Raw genomic sequence first — 19,756 nt, 5'->3', positions numbered from 1 at the left:
ACTCCATCTGAGCAAGCGCCCGTCCGTAGGGGACGTGCGTCTGAGCCAGGTCAGGCAGTGGTCGGCATCGAAAGTACAGATAAGACAATTTCTGGGCCGCCCAAACTAAGCAGGCGCATTCTTTTTCGGAAGCGCTGTGCGCCTACTCTCTGCACGTGGCTAGCATACAGTAACGGATACTCCTCCGCGTCTTCGCCCACCTGGCTGAGGACGACTCCCAAACCTCCGTCACTATCGTCGCACTGCACTGGTCCCGAGCTCAGAACCTTTTTCAGGTGCTGTAATGCGGTTTCTCTGGCCTCACTCCATCGAACTTTTTCGGGCTCTCCCTTTCGGAGGGTGTCTGCCAGGGGGCTTGCCACCTGTGAGAAATTTGGAATGTACCGCTGGTAATATCACACGAGCCCCTAGAAAGGCTCTGACATCCGTCTTAGTTCGCGGTTCAGGAAAGTTACTGATAAGCCCTATCTTTAGTTCGGAGGGCCGCCGCGTTCCTTGTCCTACGACATGACCTAGGTAGGTAATTTGCGAACACCCGAAGTTGCACTTTTCGGCATTTACCGTGAGACCCGCGTCTCGTAGACGTGCCAGCACCTTCCTTAAGTGCTCTATTTGATCGTTCCAGCTGTTAGAAAAGATGGCCACATCATCGAAGTAGGGGATCGTGTAATCTTGTAGGTCTTTCAAAACAATTTCCATCAGCTTGGAAAAGCTAAACGGTGCGTTCTTAAGCCCGAAACTTAATTAACATTAGTGGTCGAAATGTGACAAGCGGGGAAGTGAGTGCTGCGTAGCGACTTGAGCTTTCTGGCATAGGCACCTACCAGTACCCCCTAGCGAAGTCGATTGTTGAAATGTACTGGGCTCCGCCCACCCGTTCAACTCGTTCTTCAATGTTAGGTATAGGGTAAAGTTGGTCACTTGTGATCGCATTCAATTTCCTATAGTCCACGCATGGACGCGGCTCTTTCCCGCTCGCCTCTACAAGAATCATGGGGGATGTGTAATCATTGTCTGCTGGCTCAACGATTCCCAACTCAAGCATTCGTTTGATCTCTACTTCCATTATTTCTCGCTGACCAGGTGAGACCCGGTACGGTTCGGATTGATGTCAACTCAATCTCATGAGTAATGAGCGTCGTTTTCCCCGGCCGGCTACTGAAGCAGTGGCGAAATTCATCAAATTGTTTCCGGAGGTCGCCTACTGATCGGCCTCGAGAGCAAGTCGGTTTACAAACAGATTTAGGTTGTTCTCCATGGAGAGTTCCGAATCTGTCACTGTCGCTAAAACTGGAAGTTCGACCGCTACTTCTTCAGACGCATTTACCACCATGTTCACAACCTCTTCCCTTCCACAATAAGGTTTCATGAAATTGGAGTGGTAAATGATTCCTTTTTTGGGGGACTTCTAGGGTGTAGTTAGTCTCCGATATCTTCTGGGTAACCTTTACAGGTCCGTCCCACTGTACCTCAAGTTTTTTTTTCGTGAAAGCCTTAGGATCCTGACCCTGTCGCCTACCTTAAATGTTAGCCTACGCGCATTTCTGTCATAGTAAGCCTTCGGGATTTCCGGGCCTCTTTTAGGTTTTTTTCAACCAGTTCTCGTGAGACACTTAACCGGTCCAGCAATTTTAAAACGTAACTCACCACCGTCTGGCTTTCACCTGTTCCCACATTTCTCTTAACATTCTGAGGGGGGAACGGATCGCCCGACCGTACACCAGCTCGGAAGGAGTGAACCCCGTTGCCTTATGTGGGACCGTTCTCAACGCGAACAGGGTTGCCGGTTAACAGTCCTCCCAGTCTGCTTTGTGTTCATGGCACAATGCATGTAACACTCTCTTAAGCACCGAGTGCATCTTCTCAACGCTGTTCGATTGTGGATGGTACACGAAGCTGTGTATCAGCCACACACCACACCTTTCTAGGAACGTCGTGGTTAAAGGGACACTAAAGGTTAATATTAAGTCAACGTGGACTGTTGAAATACCATCCCAGAAACCTCGAAACGCTTGTTTCGCGCGAAGAAGAGACTTATTTTAAGAGAAAATGCGTTCTGAAGCGTCCGCGTACCTCTAGCGCAGTTCAAATCGCCCGCCCTCTGATCAAGGAGTACTGACGTCATCGTCTCATAGTGACGTTGCGCCGTCGGTGAGTAAAACTGCTCCCGCAGACGGCGCTACGGCTTTTCTGCACAAAACGCAAAAGCACGGCCAGAAACAGAGCCAAGAGAGAGCCGACAGCAGCGCGAAAGTGGTACTATGGTGGCTAGCGGAAGGGAAAGCGCACGACGATAAGCTGGTTCTTTATTTTATGACGCCAACTTTGATGCTCGCTGCAATGGATGACCCTGACAACGACACATTAGCTCGCGATGCTGGGCTCGAATTCAGCGATTTAAGCACTGATGAACGTGACCTGCTGTTGAGGGCTCGCGCTGCCGGCGTCGTTGCGTACTACTACGACGACGGCCTGCTTTGAAAGGCACTTCACGCGACTTCAGTAAGACGGTGTTGAACTCGTAATCCTCTGGAAGAAAGTGCAGCGAGCACACTACGTGATTCTTCGGCGCTTTGCCAGCGCGCTGTGGCAGAGGTACGGCACTTAACCACTTCGAACAGAGAGGTTCACTCGTTGGCACAGTGATAAGTAACGTTGGATTCGCCGCTGCAACTGCCTTTGGCCAAGTTCCGCGGACCGTTCGCGCATCCCACGGCATCACATGGACGTGGCATTCTCGCTGCTTGTTCCAAATGCAATTTTCGCGAGCCAGCAGGACCACCGCAGCACGACGCGATAAAGAAACAACTGAAACTCCAAAGCGCGCGCGGCGCTAAGTCGAGCGCGCAGAGTCGAGCGAAAACGAAACATTTCGATCACCCATACTACTCAAGGGTAACGTCAAAATGTTTTTTTTTCCTTATAATCGAATAGAAGTAGACAAGTAGCATTTTCTTCCGTCTTATAATCTAATGAAATGATCTTTTTAATTCAAGTAGTTGAGTACTAGTGACAAATTATGACGAGGAGTGCTTTCGTCATCGGGCTAGTACCGGAATGTCGCTGGGGGGTCTCAAATCGTGTCGTGCATTTACGGCAATTTCTCGGTAACTAAAGCTCTGTTCGCGATTATATTGACGCCTCAGACGTTCTAGAGCATTGCTTTATCGCTTTAACTTGACTTTCTGGTAACCTTTAGTGTCCCTTTAAAGCACTTGTAAATACTGTCCCCTGGTCAGCCTGTATCTCGCAGGAAAACCGATTCGTGCAAACGTGGTGACTATCTCGGTGGAATTCAGTTCCTTCAAAGGAATCACTTCAGGAAACTTTGTCGCGGGACAAAGCACAGTCAAAAGGTACTTGCACCCTGATCGGCTCGGCGGCAAAGGCCCGACTGTCTCGATCACCAGCCGACGGAATGGCTCCATGATTAAGGGAACCAACTTTAAAGGTGCCTTGCGTTTATCTCCCGGCTTCCCAACTCACTGACACGCGTCACAGGACCTTACATAATTTTCCACATCCTTAAAGCATCGTGGCCAGTAATATTCTAACAAAAGCCTCTCCTTCGTTTTGTTGATTCCTAGATGGCCCGACCAGCCATTTCCTTGACACAAAGTCACGAGATCCGCCCGATACCTCTCCGCAACGATTAATTGATCGAGGATATGGCCCCTACGATCTCGGTAGTGTCTATAGAAAAGTCCTCCCTTTTCGTGGATGGTAACGTTGCGCCTAGCTATTCCCTCTTTTGCGTTGTAGTGTAAACTTGTCAGAGTCTGGTCCCTCTGTTGCTCCGCGCTGAGCGACTCCCTGTCCACCTGGAGAAGCCTGTCAAAGCCCCCCGAGGCAGGTGAAAGTGCAAAGCTGCTTTCCCTTTCTCTTGCTTCCACTGACGACCTTTCTTCGCTACGCGAGTTTTCTACGGGGATCATTTTAATTGGCACCTCTGCTGTCACACTGTTTTCTTTTTCCTCCGTAGTCCGAGGTTCTACTAGGGAGTGCGCTTCCTCGTGTTCCGACACCGCTGCGCTGGGGTCCTCGGTCAGCTGAGCGGCGATTTGGCATGCTCGGGAGCGGGTTAATGCCTGCACCCTTCCTTCTCCGAACTCCTGACTGCGCTCCCGTAACAAACGCTTCGAATGGTTTAAAAAGAGATACGGGTAGTCCATTGGTAGCGCCTTCGAAACGCCTGCCTCTGTCTAGTTCTCCGGAAGGACCTGAAATTGTCACTCGTGCTATTGGCAGACACACACAGTGTTCCTCTAGCACTGACTTGATCCAAGTTACCTTCCCTGTATAGTACTTGGCTTTTACAAAAGAAGGGTGAACTAGGTCCATGGTTGCTCCACTGTCCCTTCATAGCTTACAGGTTTTTCCGCTAATCCGTAGCTCCTGGAGGTATGGACGGAGAAACTCCAAGCTTTCGTCGCTTCCGCCCACGTAGGAAAGCCCTACCGTCATTTTTTTTCTTTTTTTTTCTATCCGAAGCATAGTGACCTAGGCCCTGGCCCTGATAACATCGGACCGGTCGCCTCTTCTCGAACTCTTGCGTATCAACGTTCTTTGTCCCCTCATCCCGAGGGCTGCTAGCTCCTTTATCGTTGTTCCCACTCGAGTTTTTGTCATCGACTCGGCCCTCTCGGTAGCTTTTACCTGTGTGTGTGTGTGTGTGTGTGTGTGTGTGTGTGTGCGTGCGTGTGTGTGTGTGTGTGTGTGTGTGTGTGTGTGTGTGTGTGTGTGTGTGTGTGTGTGTGTGTGTGTGTGTGTGTGTGTGTGTGTGTGTGTGTGTGTGTGTGTGTGTGTGTGTGTGTGTGTGTGTGTGTGTGTGTGTGTGTGTGTGTTGTGATGGATGTACCTTCTCGGATTATCCCTTCCATTTGAACGCTCGTCGTCGGTAGTGAGTTTTCGCCGCATCACGTACTCATCAGCTAGCCGAGCCGCCTTATCTACCATGTCTACGGTGTCTCTATCCTGCACCCAAAACCTGACTGACTGTGGAATGCTGCGGTAGAATTGTTTGACATAAATACATTCTATAATTTTGTCTCTACTTTCGTAGGCTTCGGCACCATTAAGCCACTCAACAAGGTTTGTTTTCAAACCGTACGCGAACTCCGAGTAGCCCTGGTCGCTCTTTTTGCTCGCGTCTCTGAATCGCTGCCTAAATGCTTCCGGGGAAATTCCGTACCTCCTCAATAGCGCCGCCTTTACTGGTGCTCAGTTTCAAACATTTACTGACAACACTGACGTCAGGCCAAGTCGCCCAACTACGTCTGCGAACCTTCGAAGTTGCACGAAACTGCCCACCCCTTCCCGTGGGTCAAATTGAATCCGGTGGCGTGCCGCAGACTACTGCCGTGATGAATGAGGAATGCGACGCGGGTGCCGTCAGCACCCGCCCCGCCTCATTCCTGCGATGGGTCTCAAAGGGATTTAAGGTAGAACCGGCTCATTGTTAGGAGAGGGAGGCTGCAGCGGGCAGTGTCGCTGCGAGCGGACGCGCCGTGATCAAAGTCCACAGCGACCGGATATTTAGACCTGAGGATCTCAATATCGCCACCATCGTATCCAGGAAGGTTAGCCGCGTATTTAGAGCCCGCCCGGTTGTCACTATACCGTCCATGTCGGATTTTTCGGCCTTTTCTCCGTCTCCCTGGTGCACGCCGAAGCTAGGCCTGTCTTACGCCTAGCGTCCGTGGCCCACTCAGCCATGGAATACCAAGTAAACGGCACTGACATCAACCCCGCCGGAGCCCTAAACGGGTAATGGGAGACTGTCCTGCGTCTCTGCAACCAGTACCGCCCGGCGACTGCCACACACTCTCCCCAAACGGAACCTAATCGCGGCAGCAGCGGCCGTTCAACCGCCGAGAAATCCCGAGCTGCGGCGCCGCCAGCTGCGTACGCGCGACGCGCGCCTCTCCCGCAACTCCCTCGGGGAGACTTCAAAACCGTAGTCCGACCACGCTACAGTTTGGACGTGACCAAGGAAACCACTCGCACGCTCTTCGCAGCAATCTGTGATGCGACGAAAATCCCCTTGCAGGAAGCGCTCGCTCAGGACTAGGTGCAGATGCATCCAACAAACAATACCTTGACGATCAGCACTCCAGAGAGGGCTCGAGCTCGGGCTTGTGCCCAAATCACGTCAATTCGCATCGGCACAAGCTCAACTGATGTCACCGCATACCTCGCTCCACTCGATGCCGTGAGGGGCGTCATTCACATGGCCCACAGTGGTGAGTCGCACGGTGAAATCCTAAGGAGGGCTTGTTCCCTTCCAATCCTCAACTACCAATTATTGACGCTCGGCCCTTGGGAAAAAAACGCGGTCCATTATCACTTTCGCCACCGGCCCCCCGCCTAAAGCTGTCCGCTTTTGGGCGGGTATTCACACTTGCTTTCCTCATCGACCCAAAATGGAGGCTTGCTACAACTGCCGCCGTATCGGACACCGCCAGGATGTCTGTCCCGCCCCAACTAGCGGATGTTGCCACAATTGCGGTGACAAGCACACGCCAACGGAACCCCCCAACCTGTACGCCCAAGTGCATCTTCCGTGCGAACGGGCATCACAATGGGAATAGTCATGTAAGTACCGGTACGCCCGCCCGCCACCACGCACTAGCCAGCTAACCGCCGGACGCCAGTCAAGAACCCGGGAGCAGAAGCCAGCCTAGCGCAAGTCATCGCGCAGTGCAAGCACTGAGCGCTACACCTCACGTGACCGTAACCACAAGCCCCAGCAGGAGCTCACCTGGGCCGACCGTGCAAGGAGATCGCCTGCCCCCGCCCAGAAAATTCCGGACCACAACGAAGGGGAGCTCCGGGCCCTGCGGGAGGAGGTAAGACGCCTCACAGACCTCACTCAACTTTCCCTCCTACTCTGTCACAAACCAAAACCGCTCCCTCTCAATTACCCCCCTCAAAAAACAACGTATCACTCCCCCACCCCTCACCTCCGGGCCGATCGACGTCAACTCCAAACTGAAAGACCTCTCCGAACAATTCGACAAAAAACTCAAGGATATTGAGGTTCGCCTCGAAAGCAAATTCAATGCTCTCATCCCTGACCTCACTACGAAAGTGGAGGCGCACATGGAACGCTGCATGGAATCTATACTCCAGAAAATGGTCGACCTCCTCGAAGCACGCCTCACGCAGCTTCCCCCGCTCTCTGCCCCCCCTTCTCCCCATAGCACAACTAACCGCCATGCAACCCCACATCCCAATAGACGCGAGACTAACCCCTCTTATCCATCCCTCTACGCTCCAATATGGCGGGACGGGGCAACAATAAGTCACTTCAAATCATAACCTAGAACTGCCGCAGCTTCCGGGGCAAGCAAGCGCCCCTGCAGCTTCTACTTCCAATTTTTCCCCAACGCCCCAAGTCCTTCTCCAAGATAGCGCCAATCAGGCCACACTGCCCAGTTACAACTCCACACACTGACACTACAAACAGACCCAGGGTGTCCACATTTGTGCACCGCACTCTAACACACACTACATCACGTCAGAGAAACCCTGCGTGATCACCGAAATTATCCATCACACACATACACGCCCATCCATCTTTATTGCCAATATCTACCACCCCCCATCCCAACCGACGGCCTCGTTGGACTCCCTCCTCCGAGAGCTGTACAGCCTGGCAGGGAAGCACCCCATACTAATCGGTGGGGATTTCAACAGTCAGCACTCTGACTGGAGATACAAAACAACCACACACAGAGGTCGCAGGCTCTGGCTGCTCATGCAGAACCTCCAACTTTCCGTCCACAACAACTTTCAGACCCCTATGCGAATCGGCAAAAGTGCCAGCATGGACACTAGTCCGGATCTGGTGATCAGCCGCTCCCTCCGTGATGTGACCTGGACGAGAACACAACCCACACTGGGCAGTGATCATTACATGATACAAGTCACTGTCCCCTTCAAACCACCCCGCCACGCCTACATGACACACAAACTCCTTAACTCTCTGCACTGTGCAGACTGCCCTCCCTGACAACCCCATCACCGACTGGGTAGACTTTCTTCCGACTGACATCCAACACTATACGCAGCAGATTGAAACCACCACAGACACCTCCAACACTAGATACCCGAGAGAGAGAGAGAGAGAGATAAAACTTTATTATGTCCTTGATGGGTTTAAGGGGTGGCGGGGGTCGGGAGACTAACCCCCAATCCCCCCCTTCCTCAGACGGCGGCCAGTCCTTGCTTTCTGGCGGCGTCTTCGGCCATCCGGACGGCCCAGAGCTGCTCCTCTGGGTCCAAGCTGAGCAGCAATGTCTCCCACTGCTCGGCCGTACTAATGATGCGTGTGTTAGTGCGGGAGGTGTTGGTGGATGAGGCTTTGGGGCATTGCCAGATAATATGATCGAGGTCAGCGCGGGCCTTGCACGCTTTGCAGAGTGGGGAGTATGCATCGGGGTAAACACAACAGAACACTAAAAAAAACGCTTACCTGCTTTACAATCCCAAATTCAACTAAATTCAGAGGAGCTTTGCCGCACAAATTGTGGGCAGGTATGCGACGGCATCTCCGGCAAACTGACCTGAGGACAGCCATCCTGACAAAGAAAAATCTCACCAAGCAAGATCACACAATCCAGGGAACAACCGTGGAACACACCCTAGTGGAAGTGCTACCTGAGAAGAAGACACATCAAAGACTATACGTCCTATGCTTATATAGTCCACCCAGGGATCCGTTATCAGACTTTGTAAACTTCATCACGCAACCCAGAAGACATCTAAAGGCCGTGAACTCGTAATTATGGGGGATTTTAATGCCCCCCACACAGCATGGAGTTACCAGCACACGACCAAGAAAGGAGCGCGAGTGCACGATTCGGCGCAACAGAATCCCCTCACTCTCTGGAATGATCCTAAACTGATGGCTCGAATAGGCAACAGTGTGTCCAGGGATACAAATCCCGACCTCACTTTTACAATAGGAATATTCAAGGCCGAATGGTCCCGACTGGAAGAAAACCTCGGCAGTGTTTACCACATCCTTCAGCTTGAAATCCTGCACCATAAGAAGCCGAGCAGAACCAGAATGGCAAAGCTGGCGGACTGGAAGGCCTTCCGAGAACATGACTGAGAAGAAAACATCGAAAATATTGAAGAGTGGCTCGCCGAAGTGGTCAAGATGGCAGAGAAGCACACTAAGGTCATCCAACTCACCAAGAACACGCCAGCCATAGACTCTCACCTCCTACATCTTTGGGATGCCAGAAGAGGACTACTGAGGCGGTGGAAAAAGATTAAACTTAACCGCAAACTGCAGAAATGGATCGCTCACATAACAAAGCAAGCAGAAGAATAAGGAGACCAACTCAGCAGTCAGAATTGGCATAAGCTGTGTGACCAACTTCAAGGTGCACACAGCATGAAGAAGACCTGGCATATACTGTGAGCCCTTCTAGCTACCACCAAAGCCAAGACTCAACGAAGACATGACCTCAAAAAAATCAATCACTCCCATCCAAACACATTTTGGAAGAAATCAAGTGTAAACTTGCCGGAGACAATGCTCCCAAGGCCACATATCCCCGACTGTACAAAGGCGAACCAAACCTCACCCTCGACGGCCCTTGCACGCTTCCTTGCCGCCCTTGCCAAATTGACTCATAACATATCGCTAGGAAATGACAAGGCGACCAACAAGATCCTACGAAACCTCCCAGACAAGGCCCTAAATGGACTCAACTACATGAATAACTGCTGGGAAAAAGGCGAGCTCCAGGCAGAATGGAAGCACACAAGTCATTATGATCCCAAAACACAACAAGCCACTACAAATCAGCAACTTACGGCCCATCTTCCGTACTTCCTGCGCTGGAAAGCTTCTCGAACACATGATTCACGATCGCCTGACCGCATACCTCTAAGACTCGGGACTCATGCCCGACACAATGTTTAGCTTCTGATAGCTCCTCTCAGCACAAGATCTACTCCTACAGCTCAAGGAAGACTTCTTGGACTACCTAGAACGCGACAAAATGTTATCTATTTTAGCAATAGATATAAAAGGAGCCTTCGATACTGTGAAGCATGAAGCAATCCTCCACAATCTCAAGACACAAACTGCGGAATCCGGGCCTACCAATACATACACGACGTTCTCAAAGATCGCATGGCTACGGTGAGTATCGGCAACATCTGAACAGAGAAATTCAATATGCCCAACAAAGGAACTCCACAAGGGTCAGTCATTTCACCTTTGCTGTTCAGTCTTGCCATGATTAAGCTCCCGCAACAACTCAATGGCATCGAACGTTTAAGCCATGCAATATACGCCGACGATATAACGTTATGGACAAAAGCGTCCACAACTGGCCAACAGCAAACTACCCTCCAAGAGGCAATCGATCAGATAGAACAGTACCTCTCAAGATGCGGTCTCCAATGTGCCCCCGAAAAATCAGAGCTACTTATACTCAAGGCAAGGACCCGGGGAAGACCACCAGCCTACGTCGCCCCAGATCCCAATATCGGACTCAATGGAATCGATATCCCTCACGTTGACTCCCTCCGCGTTCTTGGCCTCACAATACATAAAGACTCTTTTGACACAGCTACACTTCCAAAGCTTCAGCTAACACAAGTAACTCATCTCATTCAGCGTATAACCACCCGAAGAAGAGGACTTAAAAAGCAAGAAACCATCCAATTATTTCTCTTTATAAGCCCTTATAAGCCGGATCACATATGGCACCCTGCATCTACTCCTCAAGAAAGCTGAAATTTAAAAGCACAACATCGTCATCAAAAATGCAATCAAGAGCGCACTAGGACTTCCCGATACGACCTCAACCACGACACTCCGAAAATTTGGCCTCCGTAACCCCTGGGAAGAAATTAGTGAAGTGCATAGAGCCAGCCAGCTGGAACACCTTAAGCTGACTCAAACAGGCAGAGTAGTACTTCACAAACTCGCATACAGCAAAAACTTCATAGCAAATTCAAACGCGAAAGCCAGATTGCTGCCACTTCTTTGTGACTATATCTCAGTCGCTCCAATACCTTGCAACATGCATGCAACACACCACAACGACAGAAGACAAGCAAGAGGCAACCCTTTAATGGTCAATGACGTAAATATACGGCGCTGCCAGCAAATCCAAAAATGGTCGATGCCATATATATTTACGGTGCCGTCTGTACGTTAAAAAAGCACGCCAATTTCCTAACTTTTTCTTTTCTGTCATGTGCTGCCACTATGTGGGAATACAGGGAAGTTCTTTCGTGCTCCTCCATCTCTCAGTTTTCGTTGCATGGTTTGTATTAGAACTAGTTTGCTCTCGCGTGTCTATATACTACCGCTCGCGCATTAGCGCACGCGCGCGCGCGGCGGATCGGGTTTTGTTCCGCATGCGGTTTCGGCTTCTTGCGCTTGCAAAACTGATGGCTATCTCGTTACTAATCGCTCAAAAGGCGACCGCCTGTCTATTGCTCGTTTTGTGCTCACAGGCGTGCACATAGGAAGGATGCTGCCGTGCATGCGTTTCCATTGCTTTTTTTTAGGGGGGGGGGGGACACTCCACACGCACAAACTAATTGCCTCTGGTTGGTGATAAGATGAAGATCACCGGAAGTTTGTCACACGTTTTGCTTTCCTGACAGGCACACAAGCACACAGTTTTCTTGAGTGTGTGCACCTACGCAGTTCTATTACGCTATGGATGTACATATTAGTGTAAGAGCAGGAACATTTGAGTCTTGCGAAATATTCTCGAGTGCACATTTTCGAAGCCTTGAACTATGTGTATAACAATTCATCAAATGTTTAATTCTTAAGTTTATTTACTTTTTATTGTTGCTATTAATGAATGAAGAGTACATATATACCAACCCAAAATATTTTTTCTCACTGTATGGTCACCCTAGAAAAATTACGGTAAATTATTTCTGAAATAAGTCCCTAAGAAGAATTGGAATCTGCAATAAAAAAAAATCGACCGTGGGCGGTTGCATATGGCGAAAAAAATCGACCCTCAAAGGGTTAAAGTGCTCAGCAAGACATACTCAAAGAATGCCAACACAAGATATACAGATGCAGCAAAATACCCAAGTAGAAGAGCATACGCAATTACCGTGACCAACAACCAAGGGAATAAGCTAGTCGCTGCCACCATACCGGCCAGAAATCCAGGAACAGTGGAGGAAGTGGCCATCGTCCTCGGGATCGCCACATGCAGACATAGCAATCATCTTGAGCGACTCGGAAACGGCATGTAGAAACCTACAAATAGGCCGAATTTCTGCCGCAGCAGTGAAGATTCTAAAAGAGATAACAAGATGCCAATAAATACCTGAAACCTGCGTCGTGTGGACCACAAGCCACAAACACCTGGCAGAAAATGAAGCAGCACATGCTGTCGCCAGAGAGCATACCAGCTGGGATTTCCTGCCGCATAATCTCCAGAAAGCGACGAGGGTGGAGGACATTCCCATCAACTATGCCGTAATATTGCAACATTACCGACTGGAAAGAAGACAATATCCTTTACCACACCCAAAATAAAGCAAGAAAGAAGCCACCGCCCTCCGCAGACTACAAACAAATACGTATGTCCATGGAATTATTATGCACCCCACCAAATTCTCTTACCTATGCCGATATTGTGATGGACCAGACACCCTGTAACACATGGTGTTGGTGTAGCCACACCATGAGAAAAACACTCAAGATGATGCCTCAGAACCACTACAAGCCATCGAAGAAACATGGGAGGCAATGTTAAAGGCACAGAGCCTGGAAGATCAGCGAAGTCTGGTGGTTCAGGCCCGGGATGCGGCATTAGCCAACGGCTTCCTGGACTAAGAGAGCCGCCCACCTGGGGTGAAGAAGGAACACTTTCTCGCCGTTTCTCACAATAAACGTTCCTTCCTCCTCCTCTGTGGGCGGGTCATGCTATGTCTTGCTTCACGCCATATCATGACGGTGAAACGCACAGACGAAAGCATGCGCCGTTACCAGCTGGCAAACCTGCTTTGAAACTGGCTCACAAAATTATAAACATATTTATGTAGCCCCCAATTTTTGAAGTATAATGCATTTCCAGCTCATTAGATCTTTTGCAGAGGTATTCTAGTTCAACATACTCACTTGAACGTAGCGGGTGTATGTCTGCAGAAAAATACTGAACGCATTTGAGAACAGAGGCTCCAGCTTGCACTTTGCCGCTCGTACACCATGAGCCATCATTTCCAAATCAGTAAAAGGTAATATAGGAGCACAAAAGAATTCTTTTCTCGCCTCATTTAAGTCGCAGCGATGGTACAAGAGCGCTCGAAAGCCTCCTCGACGTACGAACAGCCTTCGGTTGCGAGCACCCCAGTACAGAGAAGCCGCCGCCCACGCCCACCTCTGAAATTACGCTCTCTCCGTTCGAATGGGACAGCCGGAAGAAAACCAGCTGGCGTGCAAATCTCAGAGGCCATGGCTTGCCCAAGCCAGCTTGCTTCTGGCCATAGATGGCGCCACTGCCTACACAATATGGCAGCATCGATGAAAAAACACTCTATAAATAATGCATAGTTAAACTAGGAGAATGCCAGCAAACTTGAAAAAGGGATAAAATCTAGAGGCAAACAACATATCATATACTACCCAGTAATCCCTTTATCTGTACACGGCAACATTGATAAAGAAATTCAAGCGTTTTCTTGGTTAGGAACACCGATGGCATGCTTACACACTTCTCGGGGCGACGTTTATATATCTTGCAGGCTTCAATCAACTCTCTTTCCTGCCGAGTCTTACGATGACTGAAACATTGTCGAAGATCAGAGTGCAACCGCACTCCTTACAATATAGTGGAAGATTACCTCCCATGCCTGTGGGTACCAGATTACCATGCCCATGCATCTGATGATTCACAGAGCGATCAGTTTGCCCTATGCAAACTTTGCCACGTCTTAACGGTATACGATACACTACACATCTGTCACACATGGAAAACTTGTTGACATGCTTGCGCATACCTGCCAACCTGGCGAGATCAAAAATCAGGAGACTTTTTATTTGTGCCAAGGAGGGGGGTTTCGTTCAAACTTTCAAACAGTGTTTGTTGAGTCCTCTTGCAGGGACCTTGCAGTAGCAGATTTTGCTCACTTCCAAAATTTGTCCGAGTAGCTTTGCTCAGACAAATTGCTCAAAGTAGCTTTGCTCACTAGCAGCAGCTGTTGGAGGGCTGTGTTTCATATTGATGAGCGGAATTCAGTCCTAGTTTTTCGTGCCGTGCTAAAAATCACCTCAAACTCTGCATTGCTATGCGGTATCACGAGTAAATCCAGCATCACCTCAGCAACTCAGGGAAACATGTTTTCCAATAGTGTTTTTCATTTTTCCAACCATAGACCACTGCACGTCCCCCACCTTTGTTCATTCAGAATGTCCTCTGGAAAACTACGCCTGTAGTGAGGCAAATTCAGCTTCGAGAGCAGCTAAAGCGTCTTCACCAGATTCGTTGGAATCTCGAGGCAGCAGATGAGGGAAACTCTGAATAAAGAAACAAAGACTAGAGAGCGATGCCTATGAAATAAGTTTCAGGTTGGCCGCCTCCACATTCTTCAGAGTTGCGTCGACATCTGTAAAGTTTTGCCTCGTCGCATTTCAGAAACATTTTCCGTAGGAGAGGCCCAACGTGGTCGCTGACACGAAGGGCTAGGTTGTGTTCGACGAGGAATCCCATATACAGGCACTCCACAAGTACGACACATGACACTGTTGTCGCAGTTGTTCCGGAGAAAGTTCACTATGTGGTCTAGCTGCTCAGCGGTGCGAACGTAGCTTTGATGCTTCGCCATGGAAACGTGCTGTTTCAAGTCACCTTTGCCACCGTGAGACACGCTGACGTCGCATCCAGATGCCGTACGAAACACAAGATGTTCTCATTTTCTTGATGTCAAAAAGCACAGAAATTAAGAAGTATAAGATCGCAAGAACTTCTGCAAATACCTTTTCTAGGGCTTTGATAATGTCATGCCATAAAGCACACGAGGATTCTAACTTTACACGGTGCACCGCACACACACGGCCTAGCCAACACTAATCAAACACACAAGCAGCAGCAACAAGATGCACCATGGAGGAAGGCATGCATGAAATACAAGAGCTACATTGGCTCTGGCTTTGGTCGGCTTACTTGGCACCATAGTCGGCTGCTTAGTCGATGATAGCAATGGTGCTAGTGCGGCCGTTGTTGGTGATCCGGACGATTACGATGCTGCTGTAGATTCCGCAATGCCGGTTTCGCAAAAAACATTACTGCGCGAACAGAGACCACTTTTTGGGAGATATAAGACCGATCGTACAATCGGAAAGTTCAGTAAAAAATCGGGAGTCTCCAGGGCGAATCGGGAGGGTTAGCATGTATGGCTTGATATTACACATACTCCTTCGCGAATTGTGCTGCGAGACCCTCATGCAAAGTTTTGCAAGCTTACAAGCTACAGAGCAAACCAATCTGACATCGTTTCTTACGGCAACCTTCTTCAATCTGTGTGAAATGCCATGCACATACAGCACAACCATCAGGTTTTCGTTTTTATTTTGTCCCACACTTTGCGATCCCTTCTGTGTTTAATTTTCAAACATTTCTGCGCAGATTCAGCCACTGCAGTGACCAAAGCCTTGGGATAGTCTACAGCAGTCTCCGCTCCTGCTGGGGAGTGCTGTTTTGCATTTGATGCATGCAACTGTTTTCTACCGCATTAAACAAGCACAAGTTCACTATACCATGCTTGACCAGTTTCGAGAGGGTGGATTGATACGGTAGTAGCATCTTTTTAGTTCTTGATCTACAAACCCAGAAAATGCGACCATGAGTAAGAAAGGTTAGAGTCGGACCTAAAAACCTGATGGAATTTTCATGTGCTGCTTCGTGGGTGAACCAAGATGTCAAAAGCAAACATGAAGTACTGATAAGACACTACAAATGATGACAGTGATACAACCACTTCGTTCGATATTTAAAAGAACAAGGAAATCATCTACACACCTAAAGACACAGGCAATGCAGTAATCATTAATAGTGTCACGAAGAGACTTGTAAAACTTGGCTAAGAAAATACCTCACAGTACCGTCGCAACAATGAACCTGATACATACACCATTCATTTGTAAAAAAAGAAAAGACAAACAAAGCTGATGTGCTTTGCACTTTTCACTGTGAAAGCACATCGACCTGACTGACCTATGAGAACCATTGTGACTGAAGAAGGTTCATGGCAGAAGCCTGTTAGAAAGTTATTGCACAGTTCCTTAAATGCACTTGTTACTGAGGACCCATTAGGAATTGACAGTTCAAATCCAGTGACATGAAAATTCCATCAGGTTTTTAGAACTGACTAACCTTTCATACTCATGGTCGCATTTGCTTGGTTTACAGTCCAGGAAATAAAAAGGCGCTACTAACGTACCAATCCGCCCACTCGAAACTGGTCAAGTGTGGTATAGCCAACTTGTGCTTGTCCAATGCAGTGCAAAAAAAATTGTATGCATCAAATGCAAGATAGTGCTGCCCGGCAGGAGAGGAGACTGTTAGCAGCAGGCTATCCCAAGGATTTTATCACTGCGATGGCTGAATCTGCACACAAACGTCCCAAAATAAAAAACAGAAGGGATCGCGAAGTGTGGGACAAAAATGTGCATGGCATTTCACACAGATTGAAAAAGGTTATGTCAAGAAATGACATCAGTTTGGTTTGTTCTGTGCCTTTTAAGCTTGTGAAACTTAATACGACGATCTCGCAGCTCTATTTGCAAATGAGTGCATGCAATACCAAGCATATCAGCAAGTTTTGCAGGTGCAACACGTGTACTTTAAAGTATCCCGTTAAAATGCGGCAAAGTTTACAAGGGAAAACCAGTCGTTGTGCGAATGAGTGGATACGCGAGCATGATAATCTGGTATCCACAGGCATGGGAAGTAATCTTCCACTCTATTGTAAGGAGTGCGGTTGCACTCCCATCTTCGACAACATATTAGTTGTGGGGAAGGCTAAAACTCGGAAGGAAGCTGATTGAAGCCTACCACATCTATAAACTTGGCTCCAAGAAGTGTGTAAGCGTGCCATCGTTGTTCTTAACCAAGAAAGAGCTTGAATTTCTTTATCAATGTTGCTATGTATAGATAAAGTGATTACCGTTTAGTATATGATATGTTGTGCTTTGCCCATGTTCAATACGGACTTGGGGGATGTCGTTTTCTTGAATAAACAGCACTTGTTAGTCCAGCCACCTTCCCGTTGCTTTGTCTGTGTCTGCCTCTCGATTTTATCCCTTTTTCAAGTTTGCTGCCATTCTCTCAGTATAACCACGTACCACCGACTAGACCAACAAGCCACCTCTGAAAACACACAGTACATCAGCAAAGCCCCCACAGAGACCATTACCACACATAAAACATTCTGCACCACGCCAACCGCCATATAATGGGCATATCATGGTCAGTTCCCATTCAGGGAGGTTCCACTTAATCGTAAAACCATGTCGTGTGCTAGCAGAGTCCTCATTCCTCATTGAAATTGGTTTCTCAGATTGCCTGATAATATTAAAAATATACGGCTCTTCAGTGCAACAAAAACTCATCAGCAACTGTACTTTTTTACATAAAAGGTTGAATTTCGATATAACAAAGCAAAGGGCTGATTTTATAGACTTTGTTACATTGACGTTTACCAATAAGGGCTCCAACCTGCTAGTGTGTATAGAGACAATATTAGCTACAGGCATCAGTCACAGTGCTTACGCTGCTCAGCGATGAAGCCCGCAATAAAATTCTCAATTTGTGCATACACTTATGTATAGGACAGCCCAGTCCAGGAGCGCTTGTCAATCAGGAGGGCGGTCAGGCATCTCAAACCGGGGTAAAGGGTAAGCAACGATACAGCTTAAGAGGAGATAATGATGGCTAGCGTTTTGCGTTAATATGGAGAAGACACCAAGAATACCGGGCACTGCCGTACACGGCACCACTCTCGAAGCAGCTAGTCAATTCAATCGAACTTCAAAGGTACAGTGCTCAACTCAGTGTGCTGCATTAGCCACAAAAGTCACCGCAGCATTGCTCCGCAGGCACCGGCTCTTCCCACATAGAGAACACCTATCCGAAGCCACCGGTGGATCTTAAGTACTAGAGCACTAGCACAAACCCCCGGAAGGTGAGCTCCAGTATCGATCTTCAAAAAAAAAAAAAAAAAAAAAAAAAATCACGCTCCCTAGTGGTTGCTGGGCATCCTAAGATCTAATGGGATGAAGTGAAGTAGATGTGGTTGTTTGCATTTTTTAGCAATCATTTTCATAAATAAATAAATTTAAGTAGACAATTGAACAGTTGTTTTTGTTTACTCATATTTTGCCTGGTGTTCGTGATTTTAAATTGGGCACAGAAGCCCCGTTTACATGAATGCGACAGTGGCGCATCACATTTCCAAGCGCATTTGGGAAAGGGGATGAGACGCCGTTTACATGTAGCGCCTTAACTCTCGCGAGAACGTAGCGCCACAGGGTGTCGTATAAGGGAAGTGCAACCGACTTCCGGTGTAACTGGTTTCCGGTAGTAGGCCGAGTGCACGTTGGTGGTTGAGTGCCGAGAAATAGACAGTTTTAGTTCAGCGTACGCAACTTATAGCGTACGCTATACGCTATAGTGTAGCGGACGCAAAGCCGCGCACGTGTTTTGCAGCTTTAGTTCCAGCGAGATCTTCGGATCTCAGAGGCCGTATGCCGTCGTTGCGGCTATTTTCCTACTCTAGCGATAGGTAGCGCTGACATCTCAAATGTTTCTTTCGTTAGGCTTCGACTCGTTCGAAACGAGAAGCGATCTCGAAAACACCACAAGGGTATCCATAATACTCTGTCGTTGAAGCGGCCTGAGACTAAGCGAAAGCCGTTTACACAATCATTTGCTGCGAACGAAGTGCATTTTACAAAAGCAACGCCAAATTCAATTCGAAGCAGGCAGCCGGGACCATCGCCATGTTGATGGCTAATTCCTTCCCATCATTCCTAATGCGACGATCCTGTGTTTACATGCTCCGCGAGAGTCGACTTGCGCCCGTAAATCTACCCTCGCCTGGCGCATTAATGCGATGCGCCTTCCTAGCGCATTACTGCTGTTTACATGAATGTGATGCGCTAGAAATGCGATGCGATGCGACACTGTCGCATTCATGTAAACGTGGCTAGAGAGGGAAGTGGCCGACAGCGTGCTAACGCCGCTCTTGCCTCCGCTCACCCTCGCCACTTGCTCACCGACACCGCAGGTCTGGTTGTGCACGGTTGCCTGCTGTGTTGTTGTAAGCAAGAAGACGAGGACAGTATGACAAAAAAACCTCGATATGCCCCAAAGAACAGAAGAATCAACCAAGCATCAGACAAAAATGACTGAATAGAGGCATCATGAGTACAGGTGTGTTGCTCGAACACCAGGATATCTAGTTCTGCCAAGTTTTCAGGTTTCACAATGATTTCAGGTAAGAATAAGTCCTTTATGAATTTTCTTGCCAGGTACTTGTTTTGCCTGAGTATAACACTGTCATAGGGGCACTAAGTTTCAATGCAACATAACGGCAGTGTTGATTGGTTGATTCCTTATGACATCCACCATTCCTTGGGCTGACAATGAAATACTTGTCACGATGGGCTTGAGTTCACGTTACTTGAGCTACACCTTTCGTTCACATTTTGTTTTGTCCACGTATGTTGCCAAAACTAAATAGAAAAAAA

General features: G+C 48.5%; 1 protein-coding gene and 1 pseudogene across 1 annotated transcript in view; both read right to left on the bottom strand.

The window, feature by feature from the left end:
• Window positions 1-19,756, bottom strand: part of nsl1 (non-specific lethal 1) — a 198,869-nt gene that overhangs the window by 76,488 nt on the left and 102,625 nt on the right. The gene's annotated exons all lie outside the window — the stretch shown is intronic.
• On the bottom strand, window positions 2,989-4,669 carry LOC142582191 (uncharacterized; annotated as a pseudogene).

This window comes from Dermacentor variabilis, chromosome 5 (genome assembly GCF_050947875.1).
Source record: "Dermacentor variabilis isolate Ectoservices chromosome 5, ASM5094787v1, whole genome shotgun sequence".
Taxonomy (NCBI): Eukaryota; Metazoa; Arthropoda; class Arachnida; order Ixodida; family Ixodidae; genus Dermacentor; species Dermacentor variabilis.
Note: the sequence above shows the minus strand (reverse complement) of the source record. Positions and strands in the feature narration are given on the sequence as shown.